This window comes from Rhipicephalus microplus, chromosome X (assembly GCF_043290135.1).
Source record: "Rhipicephalus microplus isolate Deutch F79 chromosome X, USDA_Rmic, whole genome shotgun sequence".
Classification (NCBI taxonomy): Eukaryota; Metazoa; Arthropoda; class Arachnida; order Ixodida; family Ixodidae; genus Rhipicephalus; species Rhipicephalus microplus.
In genome coordinates this window covers 487,634,352-487,661,372 of record NC_134710.1, presented here as the reverse complement: position 1 = coordinate 487,661,372, position 27,021 = coordinate 487,634,352, and the positions used below count along the sequence as shown (strand labels likewise).

At 44.1% G+C, this 27,021-nt stretch overlaps 2 long non-coding RNA genes across 2 annotated transcripts; one reads left to right on the top strand and one right to left on the bottom strand.

Moving 5' to 3' along the window:
• The first annotated feature begins 623 nt into the window (after positions 1-623).
• On the top strand, positions 624-22,625 carry LOC119161667 (uncharacterized). The gene is made up of 3 exons (XR_005108493.2): positions 624-935; positions 2,753-2,910; positions 21,355-22,625. It is a non-coding gene; the product is annotated as an uncharacterized LOC119161667 (long non-coding RNA).
• Positions 11,885-27,021, bottom strand: LOC142776719 (uncharacterized). The gene is made up of 3 exons (XR_012887745.1): positions 26,673-27,021; positions 23,807-23,865; positions 11,885-12,398 (listed from the first exon to the last, which is right to left on the bottom strand). It is a non-coding gene; the product is annotated as an uncharacterized LOC142776719 (long non-coding RNA).

The following is a 27,021-nucleotide window of genomic DNA, read 5'->3' as shown; positions in this document are numbered from 1 at the left end:
TTCTGGCTGCGGCGGCTGCATTTTGGATGAAGGCGAAAATGCTGTAAGCCCGTGCGCTCAGAGTTGGGTGCACGTTAAAGAACTCCAGGTGGTCAAAATTTTTTGAGCTGTCCACAACGGCGTCTCTTATAGTCATATGGCGGGTTAAACCACAAGTATCTATCAATCAACTGATGAAGTGCTTGAGATGAGAGTTTGCCACAGCAGCATTTACCCCATTGTTAACATACCACTACTCTTTCAAAAGATGTCATATAGAAAAGGTCCAGTGCAACTTGGTCAAAAAATAGAAACAAGAAAAATCTGAATGCGTTCGCCTAAGGTGACTAGAAGGTAGAAGCTAACGCGTGTAGCTGTATTACCGAGCACTTTATATCTGTGCATATAAATGCTAATATACTATCCTGAACTCTTTGTCTCTAGTGTCCCTTTCACTAAATCAGCTCTCACTTTGTTTCCATTATCGTCATTTAAGCAAACTTTCACTAATCAACTCGCAACTCTCTTCATAAACTTTGATCTTCATATATAAGGTCTGTCACACTTTACCTCGCATTCTTTGTGGCTGTCGCTTCCATGGAGCGCGTAATGAACTTTCTTATGCCCTTCAATCATCTGACAGCGCTCTCCATGCAGAAACTTTCCATGGCTTCGGCTTCAGCAGAAGATCGCCTTTAACATCTTTTACATCGCATCGATTACAGACTTTCACGAAGACAAAATGACAGTCGCGCGAAAGCCGTCTCTGTTTCTTTTTTTTTACCCCTTTCGTTTTGCGCGTGTGGTAAAGTCAGTGCACAAGTGAACGTGCCATATTTTATGTTTGCTCACGCAAACACCTCAGGACGAAATAACTGAGACTAATTTTCTGGAAAACCTTAGCACTGAAACACCTTGCCATGAATCTCTCATTTTACGTGGTCGCGTATCTAAACGTAAGTGTGTGCACGTTCTCATATTCCAGCTTTTTAAAAATGGTGCTGTGCATGAAACCTGCAACAATGAACTCACGATACCATTCCATTACTGCTGTTCTATATTTCTGCAGAAACTCCCTGCAGCCACAAAAGCCACTGCTGTGTCTCGTAATAAGATTGCTGTAAAAAAGGCAGCCTTTTGCATCTTGCTACCAAACACGCTTGCGGCAACCACTATACCGCGCTCGATTATGCCAGATTAGTTGAGCAGTAGTGCAGCTTCAATAAAATGTAAGTTAACTAGTAGCGGTAAACATGGGAAGACATTTGGCGTTCATCTTCAAACATAGCAAGCATGCATTTTTTGCGCTGTTTCATTGATATACATCTGGAGTGTTGTTCATTGGTACTTGGCGGGAGAGCGCATGTAATATTTCTTGAAGCCATGAAGCAATTATTTTTTAGCTACGGTAATTGATGAAACACGAGCGCTTGGTTTTGAGCGGGATACGCGGACGTCTATTACAATGCAACAGCACATAAGCTCTGTAGCAGACGCCCGCGGAACTGGAAACTGAGATGCAACAAATCATTGCCTATCATCGCATACTCTCGATGCTAGATGCTTTGAGGGCTACCTCGCTATCATCGGCACAAACGTTTTTCTTTCCTTGTAATCGCATTGGCTTTTGTGTGTTCTCCTTGTCCTCAAAAAAGACGAGTAAGGTAAATTCGTGTCATTGGTATTGTACCTCATTGACATAACAAAATTCTTTGCTAAAAATGTGCAGCCAAGAGAGAGCTTTTTGAATACGACCCCATATAATTAAAATTTGCGAAACCCTCCACTACGATGTCTCTCATAATTTTATCTTAATTTTGAAACGTAAAATTTCAGATATTAACATTTGGATTTTTTCTTAAAAACTGGTATTTGCTTCGGCTGTCGCGTTAAACTGTACAAAGCAATATTTTCTTAAGTAATGTCGACTGGATCATTCCGCACAGATTAATTAGTTTGAGGTGAAAGTAATCCGGTACGCAGAAGATTGCTTACTTTTCAATGAGGGAACAGTGTCAACAAAAGAATGAGAGATATTCTTGAAATATTTGAACAGAGTGGAAGTGGATTTAACTTCTAACCAGCCCTGCCACCGGATTAAAACCTTCAGTTATTACTTAATTTTTAGACCTAAGGTTAACATTTTATTCGCAGCAGGTGTGCTCGGAGTATGCAATCAGGTCTTAAAAGTCTCTTTGGCCTTACACATCAGCTCATCTCTATGGTATTAAAGATAGACTGGCCGCCACTTTAGTACCGGTGGCCAAGCCCAAACCATGGTCTCATGTACACATGATGCAGTGTTCATGTTAAAATCCAGAGGTTGCAAAAGGCAGGGTTTCTAGATTATGTGGTCACTATATCAAAAAAAAGGTGTTGACGTGTGTCAAACAATGGTGTCAAAGCGAAGACCGTAAGAAAGGTAAGAAACACCGCATCTTCCCACTGCCCTAGTTCACAAGATGGAGCATAACAAGCCGCATTCACAAGTGCTGTGAAGGTTGTTTTTCTGGATTTCGAGCAGCATTTGCGCGTGTGTTAAACGCAGGGCCAAATGCAACACACAAAAAAGAAAGGCTAATGTGGTGTGAAACACAGAGGCACCTGCATTCTTTGTGCCAAGAAAGTAGTCTACGATATTTGTCTTGCATGCGACAATAGTTGTATTGATCAGGCTGCTAGGTGTGTAGATGTTAGATTTCGGAAGCACTACAAAGGAAAAAAATGCGAAAAGGATGACCGATTATGAAACTTGCTTTCTCATTGCACACAGGATCAGTGCAAGGAACTGTTTAACTAGACGGAAGTGACCAAGAGGCGCAGTAAGACCAACAAAAATCTTATCCCAGAGACGTATCATCGCAACACATATAGAGAGCACTGTATCAGCCCAACCTACGAACACCTAGGGGGAAAAAGCATTTGAATTCTGTAAGTAACGCAGAGGCAGCAGACATATATAGATACTTCTTGTTTTGCCTTCCCTCTCTTTTGCTCGTAATAATTTTTCTTGTACACATGTCGTATGCAAGAAACTTCAGTTGAGAGTCCACGCTGTCCGAGCAAGCTTCTCAAGTGTTTCGTCCTGTCTTTCGCGCTGTCCGCTTCTATACGTTATGTAGCACCAACAAGCCCAAGAACAAGTCTTTCTGCAGCTGCCTGTTCTTTAAAGACACGTAGCGTACTGTGAGAACGATTTATACGCAAAAACTTTTTCTAAGTGTTGCTACAGAAATGACGGCTATTATTTTCTCTGTTCGCCTTGATCAGCAGTTCTATCAATATCTTCCAACATCAGACCCCCCCCCCCCCAAATTTCTTTCTTTTCGTTCATTTTCAATTCGGCACTGATGATTCTATTTAAGAGTTGTTTTCAGGATGGTGCCCCGTGACCCCTTATAGAGTGCCACCATGGGTATCCGTGAACAGCGCCCTCACCTCTTGAACGATGTGCAAAGCGAGCCTGGGCGCAGCTGTTATGTTTGTTCTTCAAGTTCTGGTGCGTGGACTGGGCGAAAATAATAATAGCCACCCTATACTCCACAATTACCCATGTTCAGGCCGGGTGTCACTTTGACTGTGATAAAAATAAAACATAAGAAAATCTAGGATAACTTCTGTGGCAGGGTGTTGGTTCAGGTCAATGGTGCACGCCTTGGTGGCTGAAGCTCTATAATTTTCATTACACCCTCGGAACATACACCCTTGATATATTTCTAGGAGTGCTTTCATCTAATTCACACTGCATGTTCTTGACACTGTAATAGACACCTGCACTATTCTGAGAGGCGGTAATAACGATGACAATGAACAGCGCCTCTTGATTACACGCCGGGGTGCTCTGTGGCATTCTAACGCAGGAAGTCACGGTTTCGATAATTTATAATTGAGCAACGGAAAACGCTCCTTTTGGTCGTAGCTGCAAACTCCAATGGTCAAAATTATTCCGAGTTAACTGCAGAACATACGACGGTATAGGACAGGAAGAAATACTGCACAAGCGAATGTGTATTGTTTGCTCTTCTGTCCTGTCATATAAGGTTTGGGCTCATAACTGAATATATTATAACTGAAAATAATATAACTGAAAACTAAGTATGGCACTAAGTGCACCTGAAGCACAGATGACAACGAGACAACTGCGGCATTTTCCCTAGCCTCACTAATGTTTTGAAACAACGTTCAATGCGATGAATAATCAAAAATTACAGCTACTTAGAGGGGCGTGCATCATCACTCATCCTCCACTGATGTTGACCAACCAGTATTCAGTCTAGTCATGGCCTCGGAAACTGGTAGAGGTCAAGCAATCTACTGTTAACAGTGCAAATGCACCTGGATGGAACGCACTATGCAGGCTTCTCGATATCAAGGAACGACAACAAGGAACACACATGTTAGCGTCCATACATAATTAGCGATGAGCTGCTGCCATTTCCTGGTAGTCGTTCATCTGGCATTGCGTTTCATAAGCTCCTATGACCGTCGACCAAGTGCGCTTAGAATCACCAGAAATACCCAAGGCGCAGAACTGTGCAAGACGCCGCCGTTTATTCCCGCACGCACTGGCTGCCATATTTCCTTCCCGCACTCGTATTCAGTGAAATATTGGAGCGACTAGTAAAAGCGAGAGCCCTTACAAACGCGACTGGCGAGAAACAAAAGCGCGCTGCGACATCCATCACCGGTTCTCGCCCCTTTAGCGCCCCACGGCACACGCGTCTTCCGGGCGCGGAATCGCTACGTGTCTCTCTTGCTCCCTCTTTACCTTTCCGATCACGCCACGTGTCGCACACTGACTCCCGCTAAGTGGTTGATATGTAGATTGCCTTCACACGCCCGATCACAAACACACTTAACAACGCAGTGAAAAGAGAAGGGGGGTCCATCGCACGGCGCGAAGAGGTGGAAGCCCAAGTTTTGTTACTCACTAAATCAAATGGGAAACGCTGCAGGTAGGAGGGGGCCGCCGATGTGGCCCTTAATCGAATACAAATAGCCTGGCTGGAAGACGTCTCCTCCGGAGTATATAGCCGGCCTCGAAAAACGGCGGGTGAGAGCGTAGGCACCCCACGGACTCGGCCAAAGGAGGCCAGCTGCCAAAGAGGGCATCGAGCACCGGAGCAGCGGGGGCGCCAGGATTGAGGACCGCTGGAGGCACGCATCTTCTTTCCCCCCTGCTGAGTGGCCCCAAGGAGGCAGCAAGAGTGATAGCTTCGAAAGCGCCAATATTTGCCGAATGTCTAGGTAGGCGTTCATCTCGCTTCGGCCAGCAGCTTAACGCGAGCTGGCCACGCCTCTGGGAGCATTACTTCTAGCGTTCAACACGGCCGCCGGGTGCAGCCGCTGGATGGCGCGCACCGCGATGGATCACAACTCGCCATAGTGCGGCTCTTCCCAAGTTCGCGCCCCTAATTCTGAACGCTTTCACTGGCATAGAGAATGCAAACGCTCTTTGAGATCGCGTCTTCGCAACCGCGTATGGTGCAGCTGCAGTACCGAGCCAGTATGTCATGCAGGTGAATGTATTGAGGACACACACACACACCTACAATATATATATATATATATATATATATATATATATATATATATATATATATATATATATAAATATTCTCGCCTATGATCATCACGTCAACTCGGTCCTGTGCTTGCTGCAGGCACGTTATACCCGCAAACTTCCCAATCTCATCTGCCCACCTAACTTTCTGTCTCGCCCTAACTTGCTAGCCTTCTCTGGGACTCCAGTCAGTTATCCTTAATGACCAGCGGTTATCCTGCCTACGCGCTACATGCCCGGCCGTTTTCCATTTCTTATTCTTGATTTCAACTAAGATATACGTAACCCCGGTTTGTTCTTTGATCCACTCTGGTCTCTTCTTGTCTTTTAATGTTACACCTACCATTTTTCTTTCCATAGCTCACAGCATCGTCTTCAATTTACGCTGAACCCTCCTTGTAAGCCTCCAGGTTTGTGCTTCGTAGGTAAGTTCCGGGAAGATGCAGCTGTTATATACCTTCCTCTTGAGGGACGGTGCTAATCTACAAGTCTTTATTTGAAAATGCTTGCCGATTGGGCTCCAGCCTATTCTTATTATACTAGTTGCTTCGAGCTCGTGGTTTGGCTCCACGGTAATACTTTTCCTAAGTAAACATACTGTTTTATAACTTCAATTGCCCTGCTACCTATCTGGAAGCGCTGTTCTCTTCCGAGGTTGTCTTACACTCTTTCGTTTTCTGCAGATTATTTTCCAGGCCTACCTATCTGCTCTCCATTTCTAATTCAGTAATTATAGGTTGCAATGCGTCCGCCGAGTTACTGAGAAATGCAATGTCGTCCGTGAAGCGCCGGTTACTGAGATACTTCAGCAGAGTGTGACAATGGGTCAGTGGATGCTTAGCTTATTAAAATATTTGTGGCACAACGCTGATACTGGCAAAAAAAGATGGTTCTGCGTTTCATAGTTGGCGTCATTTTTGAAATTCCGTTGAGCTGTGGCAAGGTGTATATGGACCAAACAGGACGCTGTGTTAATGATCGCCTTAGGAAGTATTTATTATCAATTAAGAATGGCGTGGGCTCACACCTTCCATCACATTGTGCTTCATGTGGCTGCACGCCGCTTTCCTGAGAAGCACTTGCGTTAGGACGAAGCAGGGAAAGATTATCACGTCAAGCACTGGAGGCATATCACATACAAAGTAAGGGAAACAAATGCGTTTGTGTCCCGTCGATCGCTTTGTACAAGAAAGAATACCTGTTCATAGATAGCGCTGTGCGATAGCTTTCTTCTGTTGGGGTTTTCGTGCGTGCAATGTGATAGTCGCTTGTGCGGCGCCCCCTCTTCTGCGCATTCTGGAAGCATATATAATTGGGTGATGTGAGGAAAATAAACGAATTGAAAGTCTGGCGGCCTGTCCTGTCTGCTTATTTTCGTTGTCGGTATCAATTGCGCCACAAATACTTTATTACACTGAGGTACTCTTCATTAACTCTAATTCCTAACCTTTGCCGCTCTAGGCCTCTGAAAAACTCCTGTAAGCACACGGTACACAGAACATATCCTTCTTGTTGGTATTCTGTCGCTTTCTTCATGGAGCACTATGTTGGCAGTTTATCCTCTAGATTTCTTCCACAATATGCTATATCGACGCCCTGTTTTCGCAGTGTCTTCATGACTGCCGATATTTCTACTGAATGAAATGTCTTATCGTAATACATGAAGGCAATGTATAGTGGTTTGCTGTATACTTACCATTTTTCCATTACCTACTTGATAGTAAGAATGTGGTCGATTGTGGAGTAGCCTGTTCGAGATCCTGCCTGTTACTTTGATTGATTGTTTTCTAATGTTGTCTTAATTGAGTTAACACTTACCTTCGTAAATAGTACATAGTTTTAAAAGATGGAGAGCAAGCTGACCGGTTTGTAATTCTTGAAGTACTTGCCATCTCCTTTCTCAGTAAGATGATGTTAGCATTCTTCCAAGATTCCGGTATCCTGTCCGTCAATAGACACTTCGTAAAACACGGTGGCAAGTTTTCCTAAGACAATCTGTCTTTCGTTTTTGAGCAGATCTGATGTTACCCCATTCTCACCAGAAGCTTCGCCTTTCTGCATTCCCCTCTAGGCTTTTTGACTTCTTCAGTCATTACTGGAGGGATATCATCTGGGTTACTGCTACTTCCTAAATTATGGTCATGGCTGTCGCGGCGGTTGTACAGATCTCTGTAAACCTCCTCTGCTATTTTAACTATTCTATTTATATTGAAAGTTGCCTTTGTTGTCCTTTAGTGCATACATCTGGTTTTTGCCTATCACAAATTTCCTCGTCACCGCTTTGACGCTTCCTACGTTTTTTAGAGCGTGATCAATTCTCTACATGTTCCACCTACCTACGTCAAATACCTTACACTTATGAATCAACTTCGGAAGCTCTGCCAGTTTTGTTTTGTCTGTTGTGCTTTAGACTTTTATGCTTTGACGTATCTTAATGAGATTCTTGTTTCCTTGGGACAGCTTCCCAGGGTTTTGCCGAAGTACCGTACCTCCAAATTCTACTGCACACTCCGTAATGATACTCGTCAGATTATCATTCATTGCATCAACTCTGAAGCTTATTAAATATATATATATATATATATATATATATATATATATTGTGCAGTTATATGTGTTATAAGAAAATTGTGCAGGTATATGTGATTGCGCGAAGTAGTTATTGAGTCATTAAAATTCACAAAAAATATTGCGTTGCCCAGAGGCCACATGAAATATTAGGCATCCAAGTGACACTGTTTAGGATAAAATAACGTATATGATATTACTGATCCGATCAATTACTACGAAACAATTTTTTCTAATCTTGACATGCTAGTCTTTCATGACTATGTTAGTTTATTGATTTTTGTATTACCTTTTTTCTCACCTTGGTGCAAAATCACAATATGCTTCATGCTTAGATTTTTTTGTAAAAGCACTCATTTTTAATACTAATATACTTTATTTATTCTGCTTTAGATGTCATTATAATAACTCATAAAGTACTTTGGGAGAAAATGATGCAAAAATATCGTCAATATATTGTGACAAAGTTGAAAAAAATCATTTTGACTCATATTGTGGCGTGATTTTCGCGATGTACTGACTCAAGTAAAACTATGTCTTTTATAATGTTCAATTGTATAGTTCATTACAGACACAGAGTATGCTCCAGAAGAGAATTTCTGTGTTAAAGAAGACTAAAATTTTTCATCTGAACAAACATAAGGTAGTACGAAGCTTGCCTTTGCCTCACCTTAACTGCAAAGCACGCGAGCGCTAGGTCACATCGGGAGTTTTCGGCAGCAAATATTGCATACAATATAACTTCTTGTCACTTGTTTTGGTAATACTGCTGCATTTAACGTCAAAAAATAGTGCTCATTTCACCGAACGGTTTCTTCTACGATGGGTGATCAAAGGTCTCGTTAAATTTAACCGGTTCGTAGTCCCAAGGGGCAAAATTAGAAGGGATTGGAAGACGTGCAAGACAGCATGAGGGTGTTGTGTTTTTTTAAAGTATAAAAATGTGTTGGTTCGAAAGTATGCGAAATACTATATGAAAATTTGACGTCATGCATGCAGATTTAGGCACGGACTTTTAAAATTACACTTGAGCTTTGATTTTTTTTCCGCTAAGAATGAACTTATGATAGTCAAACATATAACGTGCGATTTCTTAGAGTGCAGTGTGCCCATCAAAAACTTGTCATCATTTCTTTTTAGTCTGTCTTTAAATTTGTAGATGAGGAATGATTGGCGCCCTTCCCGCTCGTGGTGAGATTCGCTTCCAGTATGCTTCCTGTCAGGTGGTCGAGTGAGCGCCGGTTCGTATTCAAGTGCCTACACTCTTAGTCAAATCTTGGCTAGACTACACGACAGCAGGCAAGAAATCAAACGAAATTATTGCCACTTATACGCGGCTCCGTAGCCATGTCCCAGAAAAACCAGGCCGATTCAAAGTGGCCTTCAGAATAGCCGGGACAAGAATTAGCCGGGATTTTAGGTCAATTTTTTTTCTGGCAGGATACGCCCTGCGGTTAGGCGTGTCATTTCCGTGGGCGGCCCCACCCTGACGCAATAGCAGAAAATAAAGCATTATTTTACGCTATATAGAGTGGTTTCTCGCTGATGGGTACAAGTAATTAGAAAACGATTACTATCACATTCTATATTTGCGAGATTAACATGCAAAGCAGACACAGCCCTGGAATCGAACTCGGGCCACATGCACGTAAACCATGGCACCACAGCGCCACCGCATGAAGACGAGTCTTTTTTGGGGGGGGTTATATCTACCAAGTGGCCTTTTGCAAACTGTCGGCGGTACCTTGAACAGTTTTTCTGCCATATGGATGCATTTGATCATCGAATAGTTTGTAGGGCTTCATGAACTCGAGACAACCACGGTAAGCGCTTTCGGCTCCGACTTCGGTTTGTGGTGCGCCATTCCGCAAGAATGATTAACGTGTATTTGTACGTCGTTTTAGTGCTTCCCCGTGAACCGTGGATGTTACGCTCACCGAAATTCGCGGACAAGGCTGTGTACGGCTGTCGAAACCTATGTATGCTTATCGCACGTGCGTGTGCTGTGAAAAGTTTCGCTGATTTGTGTCGGGAGGTGCACGCGTGACAGTGATAGCCACCTATTCTCAGCTGTTTGAATACAATGCTCTTTCGAAAGTAAACGTTGCATCAGTATTTCAGCGTGCCTATTCTAACTTTCGCATTTCGTACGCGCAAACTGCCTCGAGCTGCACGCTGGGGCAGCAGCGCCTTTTTAGCATTTCGAATATTAATTATTTTTGCAATTAGACTTTATGCTCATCATTTCGTGATATAAAAGAATTTTTACTCATTTTCAGTCTTTAACTGATCTTATTGATAGAGAGTGGCTACCCTTACCTTTTATTCAGCATCACAGCGCTGTTCGAGTGTATGCCAAAACGTGCGCCAAGGACAAGTATGACATACACAAATTAGTGACGGACAGGTCAGTCTCCCTTCGAATAAAAAATGCTTCTGCACATCTCTTTCGCGAACGTCCGCGTGCAGGTGGGGTCAAGAAATGGTGCAAACTAACATCAAATCTTTATTGTTACGGAATGCAGTTGCTCTTTAGAAAACGGGGATTTTCATAGCTGGTACATTATCTCAGCAGCAGTACACTAGTGGTCTTGGTCTTGGTTCACTGTTACAAATCCATGCTGGAATATGAGAACTGTACTTAGTATTCAAAAGAGTGATCAAATAACAGTGACATACGCTCTCCTGCTGACTTCTGCACCTGACTTCTGACCTCCGTACTTGATGTTCATCATCAAATTACGCAGCCACTAATCAAACATCAACAAATCAATTTTCAATTTCGATCTTTCGCTGTCTTGCTGCCTTCGGTTTGTTTCTTTTTTCTCATGCTTTCCTAAAATCATCAGTTCAGCTTGTTTTGTAGAACACGAGCATCAACATACATGGGCCAGTGTTTGAGTAAGGTGTTGCGCATGCACTAGTACTTTTTTATTTAGTGCATGACAAAATGTCATACCTCGACAACTGATAAACGGAAAGTTGTTTGTACTCTCTTATTTAAATCAAAAGAGTAACACTGGGACTGCAGATCCCAGTGTTTGCCCAAATGCAAGAAGATGTATGATATCTTGAATAAGGTGTGCCGTAAGGCACTGGAAAACGTTTCCGTCCCAGAACATCTTTTAGAAAAACGGCCATCTCAAGACAGCAGGACAAAATGGCAGCGCACAAATGTCATGGCATGCAGGCGAAGGTGAACGTGATGCCAGCGGACGCCGTGCACAGAGCTGGTGGGGCGGCAGCAGGGGGGAAGGTGGCATTTTTTTTCTCTTTTTTCTCCACGCTTGCACTTGCCACTGAACAGCTCTGCATAAGTTGATGCCGGCTCCTGGCGCCAGGCTGGCGTGACAGAGACGGCGGCTATCTCCCCCCCCCCCCTTTTTTCTTACTTGGTGCGCCTGCTCTTACCGGCTGTAGGCGTTATTTCCCTGCCGCACGGCTGTCACGGGTATTTTTATTGCTGGGCTCCCTATAGACAGTATTTTAGTCAGTACGCAGGAGCGTGCCGCCAATATGCCAGTTGTTATCCGGTACCGTACTTAGAGTGTAGAATACCCATCAGGTACTGATGTTAATGTAGGTAATAAAAATTTATTTATTTATTTATTTATTTATTTATTTATTTATTTATTTAGTTCAACAAACTGCAGCCTTGAAGGGCTATCGCAGTGGTGAACGCAAAATGCGAAAACTGCAACTAAGGGGAAAAATGAATATTTCTCTAATATATGCGCGATATTAGATACCTGTTCGCCACACAGTTGGGGCCAAGTGTATACGCAGTACATTGCACGTTTGCTTTGTATTTCTGGACAAAGGCCGGACCACGGCCGAAACTTTGCAACTAATGAATGAATTAAAGCACATTTACTTCGCTTTGTTCACACCGAGGGCGCTGCGGTGCACAGGGGCAGGGCACTATAGCAGAGGGAGTGGGTAGAGCTGCCTCCGTTTTAATAGTGAACGTCATGGAGGCAGCTAAGTAGGGGCCGCTTAAACGGCTAGAACGTTGTGGCTGTCGCGGAGCCGGTGACCAACCAGGGGCGTAGCCCGGTCCTGAAAGAACAAGATGACTCCTCGCCAGAACTCGATGGCGCTATCTGGGGACGAAGGCTCCTGGCAGGCTCACGTCCATAGAGAAGAAGGCCAGGGTCACCATTTTATGGTGGCCAGGGCACCAAGCCTAGGTGAGTTGTACACGGGGCACTCCATACACAAGTGGCAGAGATCAGCCCGGCAGTTGCACGTGGAGCAGAAAACTGTCATGTGTGGTGGTGTGTTACCCCTGTAAAAGGGGTTCAGCGAGAAAAGAGTAAGCAACTAATAAAAGCTCTCGTACGTTAGTCACTTAATGACATGGCTTCCCGCAAGCTTGTCATTTGTTGTTCTATTTAGAATGACAGCAGGGAAATCGGTGATTCTCGCTGCAGGACATCAGCGATCGATAGTTAATCTGTTCTGTTCTAGTGAAGATAAAGTATGATGCAAGAGCCTTTGATTGATATGTGGGGTTTAACGTTCCAAAACCACTATATGATTATGAGAGACGCCGTAGTGGAGGGCTCCGGAAATTTAGACCACCTGGGGTTTTTTAACGTGCACCCAAATCTGAGCACACGGGCCTACAACATTTCCGCCTCCATTTGAAATGCAGCCGCCGCAGCCGGTATTCGAACCCGCGCCCTGTGGGTCAGCAGCCGGGTACGTTAGCCACTAGACCACCGCGGCGGGGTGATGCAAGAGCCTTTACACCTTACAATATATATATATATATATATATATATATATATATATATATATATATATATATATACATAAGGGAAACAAGTGTATACCTAAGGGCTCGTTTTTCCGTGTTTTGACACAATATTAATGAGATCTAACAGGCAGTAATGCCAAGCAATGTATAGGGGAAGTTATTAGAACCAATAGAATGTAAATAAGAAGAAAGAAAAGTGGGTGAAAAAATAACCAGCTGTGAACAGGAATATATATATATATATATATATATATATGTATATATATATATATATATATATATATATATATATATATATATATATTGCAACGATACGGAGGATGCGCGTGGAAGAAGAGGAGAACGAGGTTGGCACGAACGGTGATCGGTCAGATCCCTGGACTCTCGCATCGATCATCTCCTGTAAATAAAGGCATCCATCGCACCGTAACAAGATTGGTGGAAGGTGCGGGGTACAGCGGAGCGATCCAAGGCCAACGATCACGGAAGCGCTACCTCAAGAACTACGCCGAAGCCGCCGACTGGCTGGTCTACCACCGCTCTCTATGGATCCGATTGCTGACGGCGACACCACGCACTCTTCGTCTGGCGCTGCGTGGCCCCGGCACATGGTATCACGAAGCTTCTCAGGGAGGGTCGGAGAAGACGTCGACGAATGGCTGAAACACTTCAACCGTGTGAGTAAATACAACTGTTGGGATGCGGCCTCCCGGTTGTCCAACGTCGGATTGTTTCTTCAAGGGACGGCGTTGGTGTGGTTTGAAAACCACGAAGAAACAATAATGACCTGGGAAGCGTTTGAGAAAGAAATAGCGAGCTGCTTCGGGGACCCATTATGAAGAAGAAGCGCGCTGAGCAAACTTTGATGCAGCGTGCTCAAGTCCCCGGTGAAACATGCACAACGTACATTGAAGAGATCCTGAAATTGTGCAAGTCTGTAGACCCACGCATGAAAGATGACAAGGTAGGGCATCTTCTCAAAGGGGTTGCTGAGGACGTCTACAATTTCCTCATCGGCAAGGACACCTTGGCGTCTGTAGCGGACGTAATACAACACTGCCGCACGTTTGAGATACTGAAGGCTAGGCGCATCACTCCCAAATTTGGTAGACTTGTCAACGTCACCACCGTTGCAAGTGTCGACGTCCCTCCAACATCCCCCTGTGATCTTGCCTCAATGATCAGGCAAATCGTACGCGAAGAACTTGGACGACGTGATGCTGTCAACCCGCCGAGAGCACCTGCTATCAACACCTCCCCGCCATACGACGCAATGTGTGCTGCCGTTGATGCAACGCTATATGATGTGCCCCGATCAAGAGCACCAGAGCCCCCAACTGACAACTTACATCATCGCCGTGGTTTCCAGAACGCCTCCCGCCAACCACCTACAATGGTGTCTTCGTGGGACGATCATGGGCACATGGCGCCTCGTGGAAGGTTTCGCGACGTGCGTGAGGCCCCTCTGTGGTATAACTGTGGTTTTCGTGGACATGTGGCTCGATTCTGTGGTCAAAGGCGTCGCCCCCAGCAATGCTACTACGAGAGACCATCACCTTCTTCTCGACAAAACCGCTGGCGCGGTGGTATGCGTTCAATGCGGGACGCGTACGTTGGGGACGGCTTTCAGCAAACGACCCACAGTGATGCACATGTAGGACGCAATTTCCACCGGAATTTACGCAACGACTCGCCTTCCTCCGTGCGAAGCTTGACGCCCCCCACAACACGCCGGTTCCGTTCCCCATCTCCTGGTCTACGCGTCACCTCCCCGCCTCCGGGAAACTAGGTGGTGCGGCCAATGGAGGTGAGGTCGCCGAACATTTGTCACTACATTCGCCTATGCCTCCACCCGTTTTTATGGCGCAAAATAGGGTCCCTGTGCTTAATAATGGACTTCCTACGATGGCTTTGATAGATACTGGAGCAGCTGTTTCAGTGATGAGTCTTAACTTCAAATTGCGGCTAGGACATAAAGTGATGTTTCGCTGGGACAGTTGTGCATCATTTCGTGCAGTGAGCGGGGAGACATTGTGCCCGATCGGTGTGTGTGTTGTTAGTGTCACTTTGGGTGACAAGGTCTTCGAGGCTGAATTCGCCGTCCTGACCAGCTCCACCCATGACATCATCTTGGGCATCGATTTTCTACGCGAGTGCGGGGCTACTGTAGATTGCGGTGCTGGCGAGATTATGCTATCGGCATTTACTGACGATCCTAGGTGCTGTCAAGGATCTATCACCGTCATTGAGGATGTTGTCTTGCCGCCCAACTCGATGAAGACCGTACGCGTTGAAGCCTCTGCCTCGGACGCCGGAAAGTTTGATGTTCTTGTGGAGCCCATTCCTCTTAATTGCGCCAAGAAAAATGTGCTCATTCCACATTGTGTTATGTCGATCAGTGATAGACGATCGGCCTTATGGGTGTCGAACTATTCAAATGAACCTGTTATGCTACCCGGCGGAATGCGACTCGCCCGCTTCGAACAAAATGCGACCAGTTTCATTGCATCTTTAAGTGACGAGAGAGTAGATCCTATTTGTGCAACGTACCATACAGAAACCAACTTTCTGAGTATGGTAAACAAGTCGCTATCATCAGAAAAACGTCAAGCTTTGGTCGAAGTCCTTGCGAAGCACGCTACTATATTTGACTTTGCGCAGAAAGAAGAGCAAATAAGTGTACCCGAGTGGCGTACTCGCCATGGGATTGACACAGGATTCGCTCACCCTATCCGGCAGAAACCATACCGTGTCTCATCTGCGGAGCGCAAGGTCATTACTCAACAGGTAGAAGAGATGTTAAAGAAAAGGGTTATTCAAGAGTCGTGTAGCCCTTGGGCTGCCCCTGTGATTCTTGTCCGAAAGAAGGATGGTACATGGCGATTCTGCGTGGATTACAGACGGCTCAACTCTGTTACTAAAAAGGATGGCTACCCGCTTCCCAGGATTGATGATGTCATCGATTGTTTACATTCGGCATCGTACTTTTCATCCGTGGATTTGAGATCTGGTTATTGGCAAATCCCCATGCACCCGAATGACAAAGAGAAAACGGCCTTCATAACCCCAGATGGTCTATTTGAATTCAATGTAATGCCGTTTGGCTTATGCAATGCTCCAGCCACGTTTGAGCGCTTCATGGACTCTGTGCTACGTGGACTAAAGTGGGAAGTTTGTCTTTGCTACCTGGATGACATTATAATATTTGGCCGTACATTCGATGAACACAACCATCGTCTAGACATTGTTTTTACCTGCCTTGAGAGAGCTAAGCTCACCCTGAACTCTAGAAAGTGTCACTTTGGCAGCCGTGAGACTCTCGTTCTTGGTCACCTGGTGGACAAGCATGGCGTTCGACCCGACCCCCAGAAAGTCGCAGCAGTCAGCAGCTTCAAACAACCTCAGTCGGTACGAGAGTTGCGAAGCTTTTTGGGCCTATGCTCGTATTTCCGTCGCTTCGTGCCCAGGTTCGCCGACCTCGCTTACCCTTTGACGTCCCTACTCAACAAGAACGCACCTTTTTGGTGGTCAGCGGAATGCGAGTCGTCTTTTTCGCAACTCAAGTTTGCTCTTACGTCAGGGCCCGTACTTCGCCACTATGACCCATCTGCTGCCACAGAAGTTCATACCGACGCCAGTGGTGTAGGTATTGGCGCCGTCTTGGTCCAACGCCATGGAGCTGCTGAACACGTCGTCGCCTATGCCAGTCGCTGTTTAAGTAAGCCGGAGCGAAACTATACTGTCACAGAGCAGGAATGTCTCGCGGTCATATTCGCCGTGCACAAGTTTCGCCCTTATATCTATGGACGCCGATTCTCGATGTCACTCTTTATGTTGGCTCACAGGACTACGGGACCCATCTGGTCGTCTTGCTCGTTGGGCATTACGATTACAAGAACACGACTTTGAAGTCTGCTACAAGAGCGGTCGTCGTCATGCCGACGCTGATTGCCTTTAAGGCCTCCCCGTTCCGACAACCGAGTGTGACTGCATACGTTGCGAGCTGTGAGCAATGTCAACGCCACAAGCGTCCTACAACTCCGCCAGCCGGACTACTTCATCCCATAGCACCCCCGACTTCACCATTGGACGTCGTAGGTGTCGACCTGCTCGGCCCTTTTCCGCGATCAATGAACGGCAACCAATGGATTATTGTGGGCGTTGACCACCTCACACGTTACGCCGAAAGTGCGGCGATTCCTGCGGCAACGGCCACTCAAGTTTCACAGTTCATGCTGTCACACGTTATATTACGCCATGGATCCCCCCGTGTCATCATCAGTGATCGCGGGCGGCAATTTGTTGCCGATGTAGTTGAAGACCTCCTTCGTCTTGCTTCGTGCCATTTTCGTCACACTTCCCCGTATCACCCGCATGCTAATGGTTTGACGGAACGAACAAATAGGACTCTCGTCAACATGATTTCCATGTATGTTGATTCTGGACACAAAACATGGGACGTGATTTTGCCATTTATAACTTTCGCCTACAACACTGCACAGCACGAAACAACGAGATACAGTCCATTTTATCTGCTCTACGCACGCCAACCCCGCACAGCTCTTGACACTATTCTTCCTTTTTCCGAGACTGATCAACCTACTCTCGCCGAAATCATTTGCCGCGCAGAAGAGGCCCGGCGCATCGCCTGTCTTCGAACTTTCGTCTCACAGAAACGCTCCAAAAACCGTTACGACAGAAGTCACCGGCACGTATGGTTTGAGAAAGGGGATTCGGTGAGGCTTTGGACGCCGCTTCGCAAGCGCGGCCTCTGCCAAAAGTTTCTGGCCAACTACACCGGTCCGTTTGTTGTCTTGGAACGTCTAAGCGATGTCACGTACGTGATACCTCAGCTGTTGTCAACTGGCCGCCGCTCAAGCAAGACCAACGTCGTTCATGTTGCCCGTTTAAAACGCTACCATCATCGCAACGAAGCCTAACTCGCCCGGTGGGCATCGTCTGCAAAGGGGGAATTGCTACAATACTGAGGATGCGCGTGGAAGAAGAGGAGAACGAGGTTGGCACGAGCGGTGATCGGTCAGATCCCTGGACTCTCGCATTGATCATCTCCTGTAAATAAAGGCATCCATCGGACCGTAACAATATATAAGAAGGTGTCCTTGGATCAAGAGGAAAAATAATAAGAAGTAGAGGACGGGCAAAACGAAAACTTTATTTTTCCTACGTTTCAGCCGGGGAACGGCCTTCATGAGGGAAAACACAATACAAAGACAGTGCTAGCCAGAACTCGATGATGAGCACTGGTTTTTGTACCGTGTTGTTGTTGTTATTTACTAAAAAATAGATACAGTTTTTATGAATACATTTTTGCATGGCGAATGAACAATCAGAAGTCTCAAAGTAAAAACTGTCAGGGGGACCACCTAACAAAAAGGAAAAAGAGGATTAGCTTCTTAGTCAGCGAACAGCAACAAAATCACATCAATATTTTAAAAAATGGCGCAAATACGTAGGGCCATATGAGAAATAGTGATAATTTGCTTGAAACAAAGAAACACAAAAGAAAACATTCAAGTCTTAAGTCATTTAACAATAAGACCTTCAAGCGCTTACTAAAGGAGTACATTGAGCATGATTTCAGATCAACAGGCAGCATGTTCTACAGTGTTACGCATAAAAATCTTGCCGTCATTTGACCATAATGGGTACATACTTTAGGTAGAAGTAGATTACGGTTAGCTGAAAACCTGGTGTTGTTAGTATTTACAAGAGTAACTTCCGAGAAACTGGAAATGTATAATTCATTATTAAGGATACGAAACATGATCATTTTAATTTTGTAGCTGAAGAGTTTATGCAGAGGTAAAATGTTCATGTTGCTATAAAGGGGGGCTGATGGTGATGAAAATGGTTTGAAAGTAATGAGTCTCAAAGCTTGCTTTTGTAATCGTTCTAAATGATTTCCATGTGACCAATATGTATTTCCCCATGATGATACGAAGTACGGCAGGTTCCTATGAATGAATGCGTAATATAAATATAAAAGGGTTTCAGTGGAGAATTAAGCTCTTCTTTTGATGATCACGTGAATACCGAAAGACACCTTTTGAATTAAGGCCTGCGCATGCTCGCTGAATTTCAAATATTTATTTATTACCACACCAAGAAATTTTGTAGATGAACATGCATGAATGAAGTGTCTATCATGTGTCACTGCTAATGAAGCGATGTTTGGAAACAACTGCGGGGAACGAAATACCATGAAATTTGTCTTTGGTGGGTTGATGAATAACAGATTCGATACATACCATGAATGAACGTTATTTAGGTCGACGTTTAGTGATTGTTGCAGCATGAGTGGATCCTTGTGTGCGGTAAAAATAGTAGTGTCATCAGCGTAGAGAAGAACGTTAGTGTGATTCAGACGAAGTGGTGAGTCATTTATAAATAACAAAAACAGGAGTGGTCCCAGGATTGACCCTTGAGGAACGCCAATCTCAGTGGTTTTCGGAGATCAAAAACTCTGGTTTCTCTGAACAACCTGCGTCCGATAACCAAGATAGCTTTTAATGAGATGAAGGGGTGGTCCAGATATGCTGTAACAGTCAAGCTTATGAAATAGGATGGCGTGGTTAATTGTATCGAAAGCTTTAGTAAAATCAATAAACACCGCTCCAAAAAAAGACCTTCATCAATTGTCAATTTAATCTTGTCAGTGAATGTTATTAGTGCAACTTCAGTCGAAAGACCTGGAAAAAAGCTAAATTGGTGATCAGATAATATGTGGAATTTAGATAGGTATTTCATTAAATGGTGGCAAACTAGTTTTTGGCTGACTTTACTAATGAAAGGTAAAATGCAAATGATAATTGTTACAGCATTCGCGATCACCTTTCTTAAAATTGGGGATAATTTTCCCTGCTTTAAGGCCTTTAGGAAACACAGCAGCTGCGAAAAGCTTATTGAATAAATAGCCTAAGATTGGGGAAAGTTCTTTTGATACCAGTTTATATTTAGAAAAGCAGATTTCATCAAGCCCTGGGCCAGCATTCTTTAATGATGAGGTGATATTGTTAACTTCATCTGCTACCGTGGGTTACAAAAAAAAAAGATTGAGGAGTATGTGGAAGACTTGAAAGTGAGAGTTCCGACTGAGCCTTTGTGTTAGTACTCACAGGGGTGCTGAAATTAGAGCTGAAAACATCCGCAATAGAATCAGAATCAGTGTATCTGTTTTGGTTACGAGATATAGCAGTTGAGTGCAATTTAGGCTCATGGCTGTTCAGAAATTCTTTAATTACTTACCACTTCTGCCTTGTGTTGCCACTAATATTTCTAATCTTACTTTGATAGCATTTCCGTTTAGCGTGCTTTAGGGCAGCCCCCAAAATATTGGAATAAGTTTTTAGCCGACATTTGAGTGAATGATTGAATTGTTATGCTTTGACCTTTTTGAGAAGATTGTCCTTTTTCCTAATAGAATGCATTAGTGCCTTAGTAATCCAAGGATTCCTAGGTGCACTGAACCATTCTTTTTTTATAGTTTCAGAGCACGACTGACTACAAGTACATTCTCTTACCTTAGCTGAAAAAAGTTGAATGTGGTTTCGGCGTTACTTTCGCCATATATTTCGTTCCAGTTAGTCTTTCGAATGGTGTCTACAAAGGTTTTTGAATCAAAAGTAGTGCGCACGTTATTTTTACTACGGCGAATCTCTTTAAAACCAAAACACAAAAATATCGGATAATGATCCGCGATAGCAAAATCAAATACACCTGCTCTAATGTCATCGGTAGACAGACTGACCAAAATGTGATCTATCAGTGTATTGGAATCGTACCTAGTTGGAGTAGGTATTACTGACAAAAATCCGCAACCAAGAAAGCAACATATGTATTCAGAAACGGATTGGCTCTGTTGACTAGCGATATTAATGTTTATGTCACCACATAGAACTATGTTCTTGTTCACTTCCATTAGTTTGTTTAACAATAGCTCAAGTTCTGCGCGAAACTCTGCATATGATGAAGAAGGAGATTGGTAAAGTGATATATTGATGGTGTTACGGTTGGTCATCGACAAATAATGACTGTCAATTTCAATTCAAACAAATTCGCAAAGTGATGTGCTTAAGGACAAAGCAAGTCGTCGCTGGTAAGGCACAGAAGATTCAACCACAATAGCTGAACCGCCTCCACGACTACCCTTACAATGACAATATTATGATGTGTAGTCAGGGATTCCATACAGTGCACCGTCGTGTGAAGTCAACCAAGTTTCTGATAAGCATATGAGTGAAAACGTATGATGGACAACTGAAAAGAAAGCGCTAAGGTCATCGTAGTGTTTACGAAGGCTCTTGATGTTAAAATGAATCAGGGACAGTGCAGACGTATTGTCCTTGAGAAGTGCTTTGGTGCGTTCGAAGGAAAATATGGTGGCGTCCATTTTCCTTATCAGAGTGGGCATGGGAGCAGCGTCTTCGGAGTGGCTCCTAATCGACATTTTTTCATCATGCAGATCCTGCCTGCTATGCTCGTTTCGTGGCTGTCGGCTGTGTCCAGCGCATTTCCTGGCATCAGTTGCACGCGGCCGATAGCGACCCCTTCGAAAGACAAGCTGGATGCTGCGTCAACAGCGCGGACCTGTTGCGTGATCGTCCATGAATGACACGCACCAACCGAACTCGCCTTCCTCCGGGCCGGCCAATGAACGACTGCATCATCATCTCATGAGGATTTAAGCAGCTGGCACGCCAACACACTCTTCAGTAGGCATGGGAGCAGCACCTTCGTAGCGGCTCCTAATCGGCAACTTTTCATTATCTTTTCTCGCATACAGCGAAAAGTGTGTAACCACTTTTCGCTGTATGCGAGAAAAACCGATGACCGTTGTACCCTGCTGTTCCCGTGCCCACTGGTGTTGCGTAAAACTTTGTCGGAGTGTTTTTGTGTGGCATTATTATTACTGTGTTGTGGTGCCGTTGAATCAAACCCCGGGCCCACTACTCGCTCAGAAGCACTTCTTGACATTGAAAGCCTGCCTGACAACCCTACCAAACAGATGGGCGTTCTCTTCCGGTTACAGGGAGATGTTCGTGCCCGCTCACTCTAAAGTTCTAAATTTCAGGCTGAGGTTGTGGCAGATATCAAAAGTATTAAAACCGGACAAAAGACTATTGAAATGAATGTCTCGAACATTCCACAAAGACTGAACGCCCTGGAGGAAACATGTCGTGCTGTGTATGACCTTGGTGCGCAAATTTCAGAATCACAGTCCACTGCAGGTTCTTTAGCCACACAAAATGCTCTTTTGCAGTCACGTATCGATGAACTTGAAGACCGTTCACGCCGTGACAACTTGCTGTTTTATGGGTTGCCTGACTCAAAGGAAACCTGGCAACAAACTGAAAGAATATTTACTACAATTCTAAACGAAGTGATACCCTCACTTCCCTCTGGTTGAATCAAACAGGCGCATCGTATACGCAGCCTTTTTCTAAACAAATGTCATCCAGTTATCGCGAAGTTTCTGAACTTTAAAGTGAAAGAACAAATACTTTCGGTATTTAAGCATTTCAAACGGAAAAATATTGTACTATACGAAGATTTTTGTCCAGCCACCCACATTGCCTGGAAAAAGCTTACTGAACTTGCTAAAAATCAACCCGGTTCCCCTCCCTTTTTGCTGAGTCACAAAAAGCTCACCATAAACAAAAACTTACAAAGCAAACACTGACCGTATTGAAGATTTTCAGAGCAATAAACACCTTGTTTTACGACAAACCGTCACTACGTCTACGCCTGTTCTTGATACCGTGACATAGGGAAGCGATATGGGTTGTGGACGAACATTATCAAATATCTCTGTATTATTCAGCAATGCGCGTAGTGTCGTTAACAAAAAGATTTACTGTCATCTGCATTAGAATCTTGCTCTGCGGCTGTTGCCGCAATCACTGAAACTTGGCTCTGTAATCATATTCAAAACTCCGAAATTTTCCAAGACGCCTCCAGATTCAACACCTACCGATGCGACCACAACGAGTCTCGAGGCGGTGGCGTACTTCTGGCCAATTCGAACGAATTTCTTTCAGCAAGCATTTCTATAGGCAGCAATCTTGAAACAATCAGGGCCTCGGTAACCATTGACCATCGGAAGTTCATCCTAGGTGTTTGCTTCAGACCCCCCACTTCGTTGCCTTGTTTTACAAATGAACTACATGACGTCCTCAATATTATCTGCACACAGTTTCCTTCTTCCTCCGTCATCCTTCTAGGAGATTTTCACTTCCCTAATATAACATGGTGTACCACCCCTCGCACTGTAACCCCATATTAAACTGAAGCACAGGAATTCTTGGATTTGTGTTCTGTCTTTTCCCTCACTCAACTTGTTACCGAACCCACTAGGCTGTCCTCGACCCCATCTAATACACTTCACCTAATTCTAACTAATACACCTGATCTTATCTCTGCTGTAACTTGCTGTCCTGGAATTAGTCATCACTTGCTGCTCAATTTTCACATTAAAACTACTGATTAAGCGCGCTCTAAAAATGTAAAACCATTCTTGACTACAACAGAGCCAACTTCGATGCACTCAATAACGAACTTCACGAGTTTAAAGATGTATTCTGGAGTACATTTGCCCCGCCACGGTGGTCTAGTGGCTAAGGTACTCGGCTGCTGACCCGCAGGTCGCGGGATCAAATCCCGGCTGTGGCGGCTGCATTTCCAATGGAGGCGGAAATGTTGTAGGCCCGTGTACTCAGATTTGGGTGCACGTTGAAGAACCCCAGGTGGTCAAAATTTCCGGAGCCCTCCACTACGGCGTCTCTCATAATCAAATAGTGGTTTTGGGACGTTAAATCCCACAAATCAACCAATCTTGAGTGCATTTGTCAAATCTCTAGAAGGTAACTGGAACAGGTTTGAAGCTAAAGCTCACGAACTCATTGATAAATACATACCAAAGCGAGTCATCACCACGCCTGCTCAAGCACCATGGTACAACGTCCATATGAAGCGTCTGTCGAATAAGAAAAAAACTTTTGTGTCGCATCGCCAGACGCTCACCTTCTAACTCGCGTTGGGATGCGTACAAGATTGCTTCCAATGATTATATTTGGGCAACAAAAAGTGCTAAACAGAATTTTGTATCTAATGTGCTTCCGTCTATGCTTTCTTCAGACTTAAAAAAATTTTGGCGTACCATAAATCCTCCTTCCGATGACACCATCACCTTAAACGACACATCTGGTGAACCAGTTCCCAGCAATATTTGCACTAGGCTTCTCAATGATACATTCGTAAAAAGCTTTTCCGCGGCGTCTACCGTTGCGAAGCCTTCAACTCAAGCACTTTATTGCGCAGCTATGCTTTCAGTACAAATCGATCTTTCCGGTATCTTTAAACTTATCACTCACCTAAATAATTCTTCATCTCCTGGCTTTGATGACCTAAGCACAAAATTTTTGAAAAACACTGGTGTTTATTGTTCTATCATATTAACAAAAATATTTCAGCAATCAGTGGCCACGGGTACGCGTCCTAAGAAATGGAAAATAGGAAAGGTCATTCCTGTTCATAAGTCCAGCAATAAAAATATTCCAAGCAATTATCGCCCCATTTCGCTAACCAGTAACTGCTGCAAAATACTAGAACATGTCGTCTCCAATACTTTTGTTAACTATCTAGAACCCAACTCGTTTTTCGCAGCAGCCCAACATGATTTTCGCAAGTCGTACTCCTGTGAAACCCAACTAATTTACTTTACACAAAAATTACATCAAATTTACATAGGTATTCGCATGCTGACTGCATATTTTTAGATTTTTTAAAGGCATTCGATAAGGTTTCACACGGGCTACTACTTTACAAACTAAATCAATTAAACATTCACAGAAGTTTGTTAACTTGGATTGAACATTTTTTTGACTGACCGTTCGCAGTTTGTGGTCGCTAATCAATGTCGCTCTCCATTTAGCCCTGTTTATTCAGGTGTGCCGCAAGGATCCGTCCTGGGGCCCCTCTTGTTTCTTATTTTTATTAATGACTTGCCTTCTTTGTTGAAATCTGATGTTCTTTTGTTTTCTGATGACTGGGTTATTTTCCGTGAAGTAACCTCTGATAATGACGCTACCATTTTGCAGTCTGATTTGAACTCTGTGGTTAATTGGTTGAAAACTTGGCTAATTGAACTCAACACTAACAAATGCGTGTTTCTCTTACTAAAACCAACCCATCACAATATTTCTTAACAATATCCAATTCGAATCAGTTGCTTCCTACAAATACCTTGGCATTCACAATACCACGAACTTAATCTGGAACTTTCATATTGAGCACATTATTAACCAAGCTAACCGCATGTTGGGTTATCTGCACCACAATTTTTTACAGCTCCCTCATCACTGAAATTATTACTCTACAAAACATTAGTTCGTTTCAAACTGGAATATGTATGCTGAGTATGGAACCCATGTCACGGAAAACTTATAACTGTACTACAACTTGCTCAAAATAATTCTGTTAGATTTGTGCTAGGCAATTACCATCGAACCACGAGCATTACTAGAATGAAATCTGATTTAGCCCTCCCATCTGTCTTCACTAGCGTCAAATTTTGATCTATTTTTTATACGCTGTATCACCACTCCGTGCTGCGTGGCGAGCTTATACCTAAGCCACACTATCAATTAAGTCATGTTGACCATGCGCGCAAAGTTGGAATTGATATGTGCAAAACATAGCATTGCTTTCATTCCTTCTTGCCCTGGCCAAGTCGCGACTGGAATCGCCTTCCTTTTGACACTGCACCCATTAATGACGTTCAACAGTTTCTAAATGTTCTAGCTAACATTATATAATCAGGAGGTCTTCTAATGTTTTTCAAAACATTGTGTTAATGATGTTATTGTATGTTGTATCTTATTGTCTTTGTGCTTTTTTCAGTTTCTTGCTGTCCCACCACTCCCCTCTGTAATGCATTTGGCCCTAAGGGTATGATAAATAAATAACAAAAATAAAAATAAAGGTTTGAACGGTGACTATAGTATAGTAAAATGGGGCTTACAATCACAAGTTATTTAAATACGGCAAGATTTCCCATGCCAGAGATGCGGTGTACTCGACTAGCTTCTGATTTTCTGGCCTCGATAATACAGTTATCTGTCCAGGAAAATTTCCAACCCTTGGCTCTCTTCAGCTTGCGCAAAAATTCGCTTATTCTCTGGTGTCAGGTGGTTATTGACGTAGATAGGGGCAACTGAATTTTCTGAAAGCCCAATAGCTGTTGTATTAAGTATTGCCTTTCTTGCTTTAGCAGCAAAGTCTGTTTTTTTTTCGACAATAAACAGAACATTGCAATAATATGCGTGCCCTGCCTTCCCGGTACACGGTGCGCTATATCTACATCACTCGGGGCAATCACACAGCCAACTTTTTCGCCAATGGCCTGCACAACAGCGAGGCAGCTCTCGCCATTTGTCTTTGGAATACCTTTTATTTCGACATTGTTCGTCCGTGAATACTGCTCAACGTCAGAAAGTCGCTGCGAGAACAGCCTGCAGGCATCTTTGAGCGATTTATTTTCATCCCTCAACTCCTTTTCTTTCGTGAGAGCTTTATTTTTTGCCTTGACTGATTCATAAAGTTCAATGAATGCTTCAAGGCTGTTTCGCATGTCTGAAACCTCAGAACAGAGACCTTCGATTTCCCTTGCTAATTCAGCATTTGTAGGCATAGTGACACGATGCAATGACAACACAAAATGGCAGCAGCGGCAGTGGCTGTGACAGAGCACAAAAAAAGAGAAAGAACTGGCAAAGCACCAACCTGTACAGAATTCAAGTCGATAGTTAGAAGCCGTCACGCTGCCACAACCACTGCTGCCAAATGATCGCCGTCGTCCAGGAGCACGTCCTTCTGTAGGATCTTGTCCCCGCTAGGCGTCCGAAGTGCAGACTACGCAGGCGCAGAAGTGCAGTCCAAGCCAGCCCAGCAAGTCAGCCACGACAGCGAAGCAGCAAAACGTGACACGTGTATTCCTTGAATACACGCTAACAGCATAAAATGATCAGCCGGAGGCAACAGGTTCAGTATATCTGTACAGAATTCATGGCGGTAGTTAGAAGCAGTCACGCTGCCGCAATCAATGCTGCCAATGCCAAAAAATGAAGGCCGG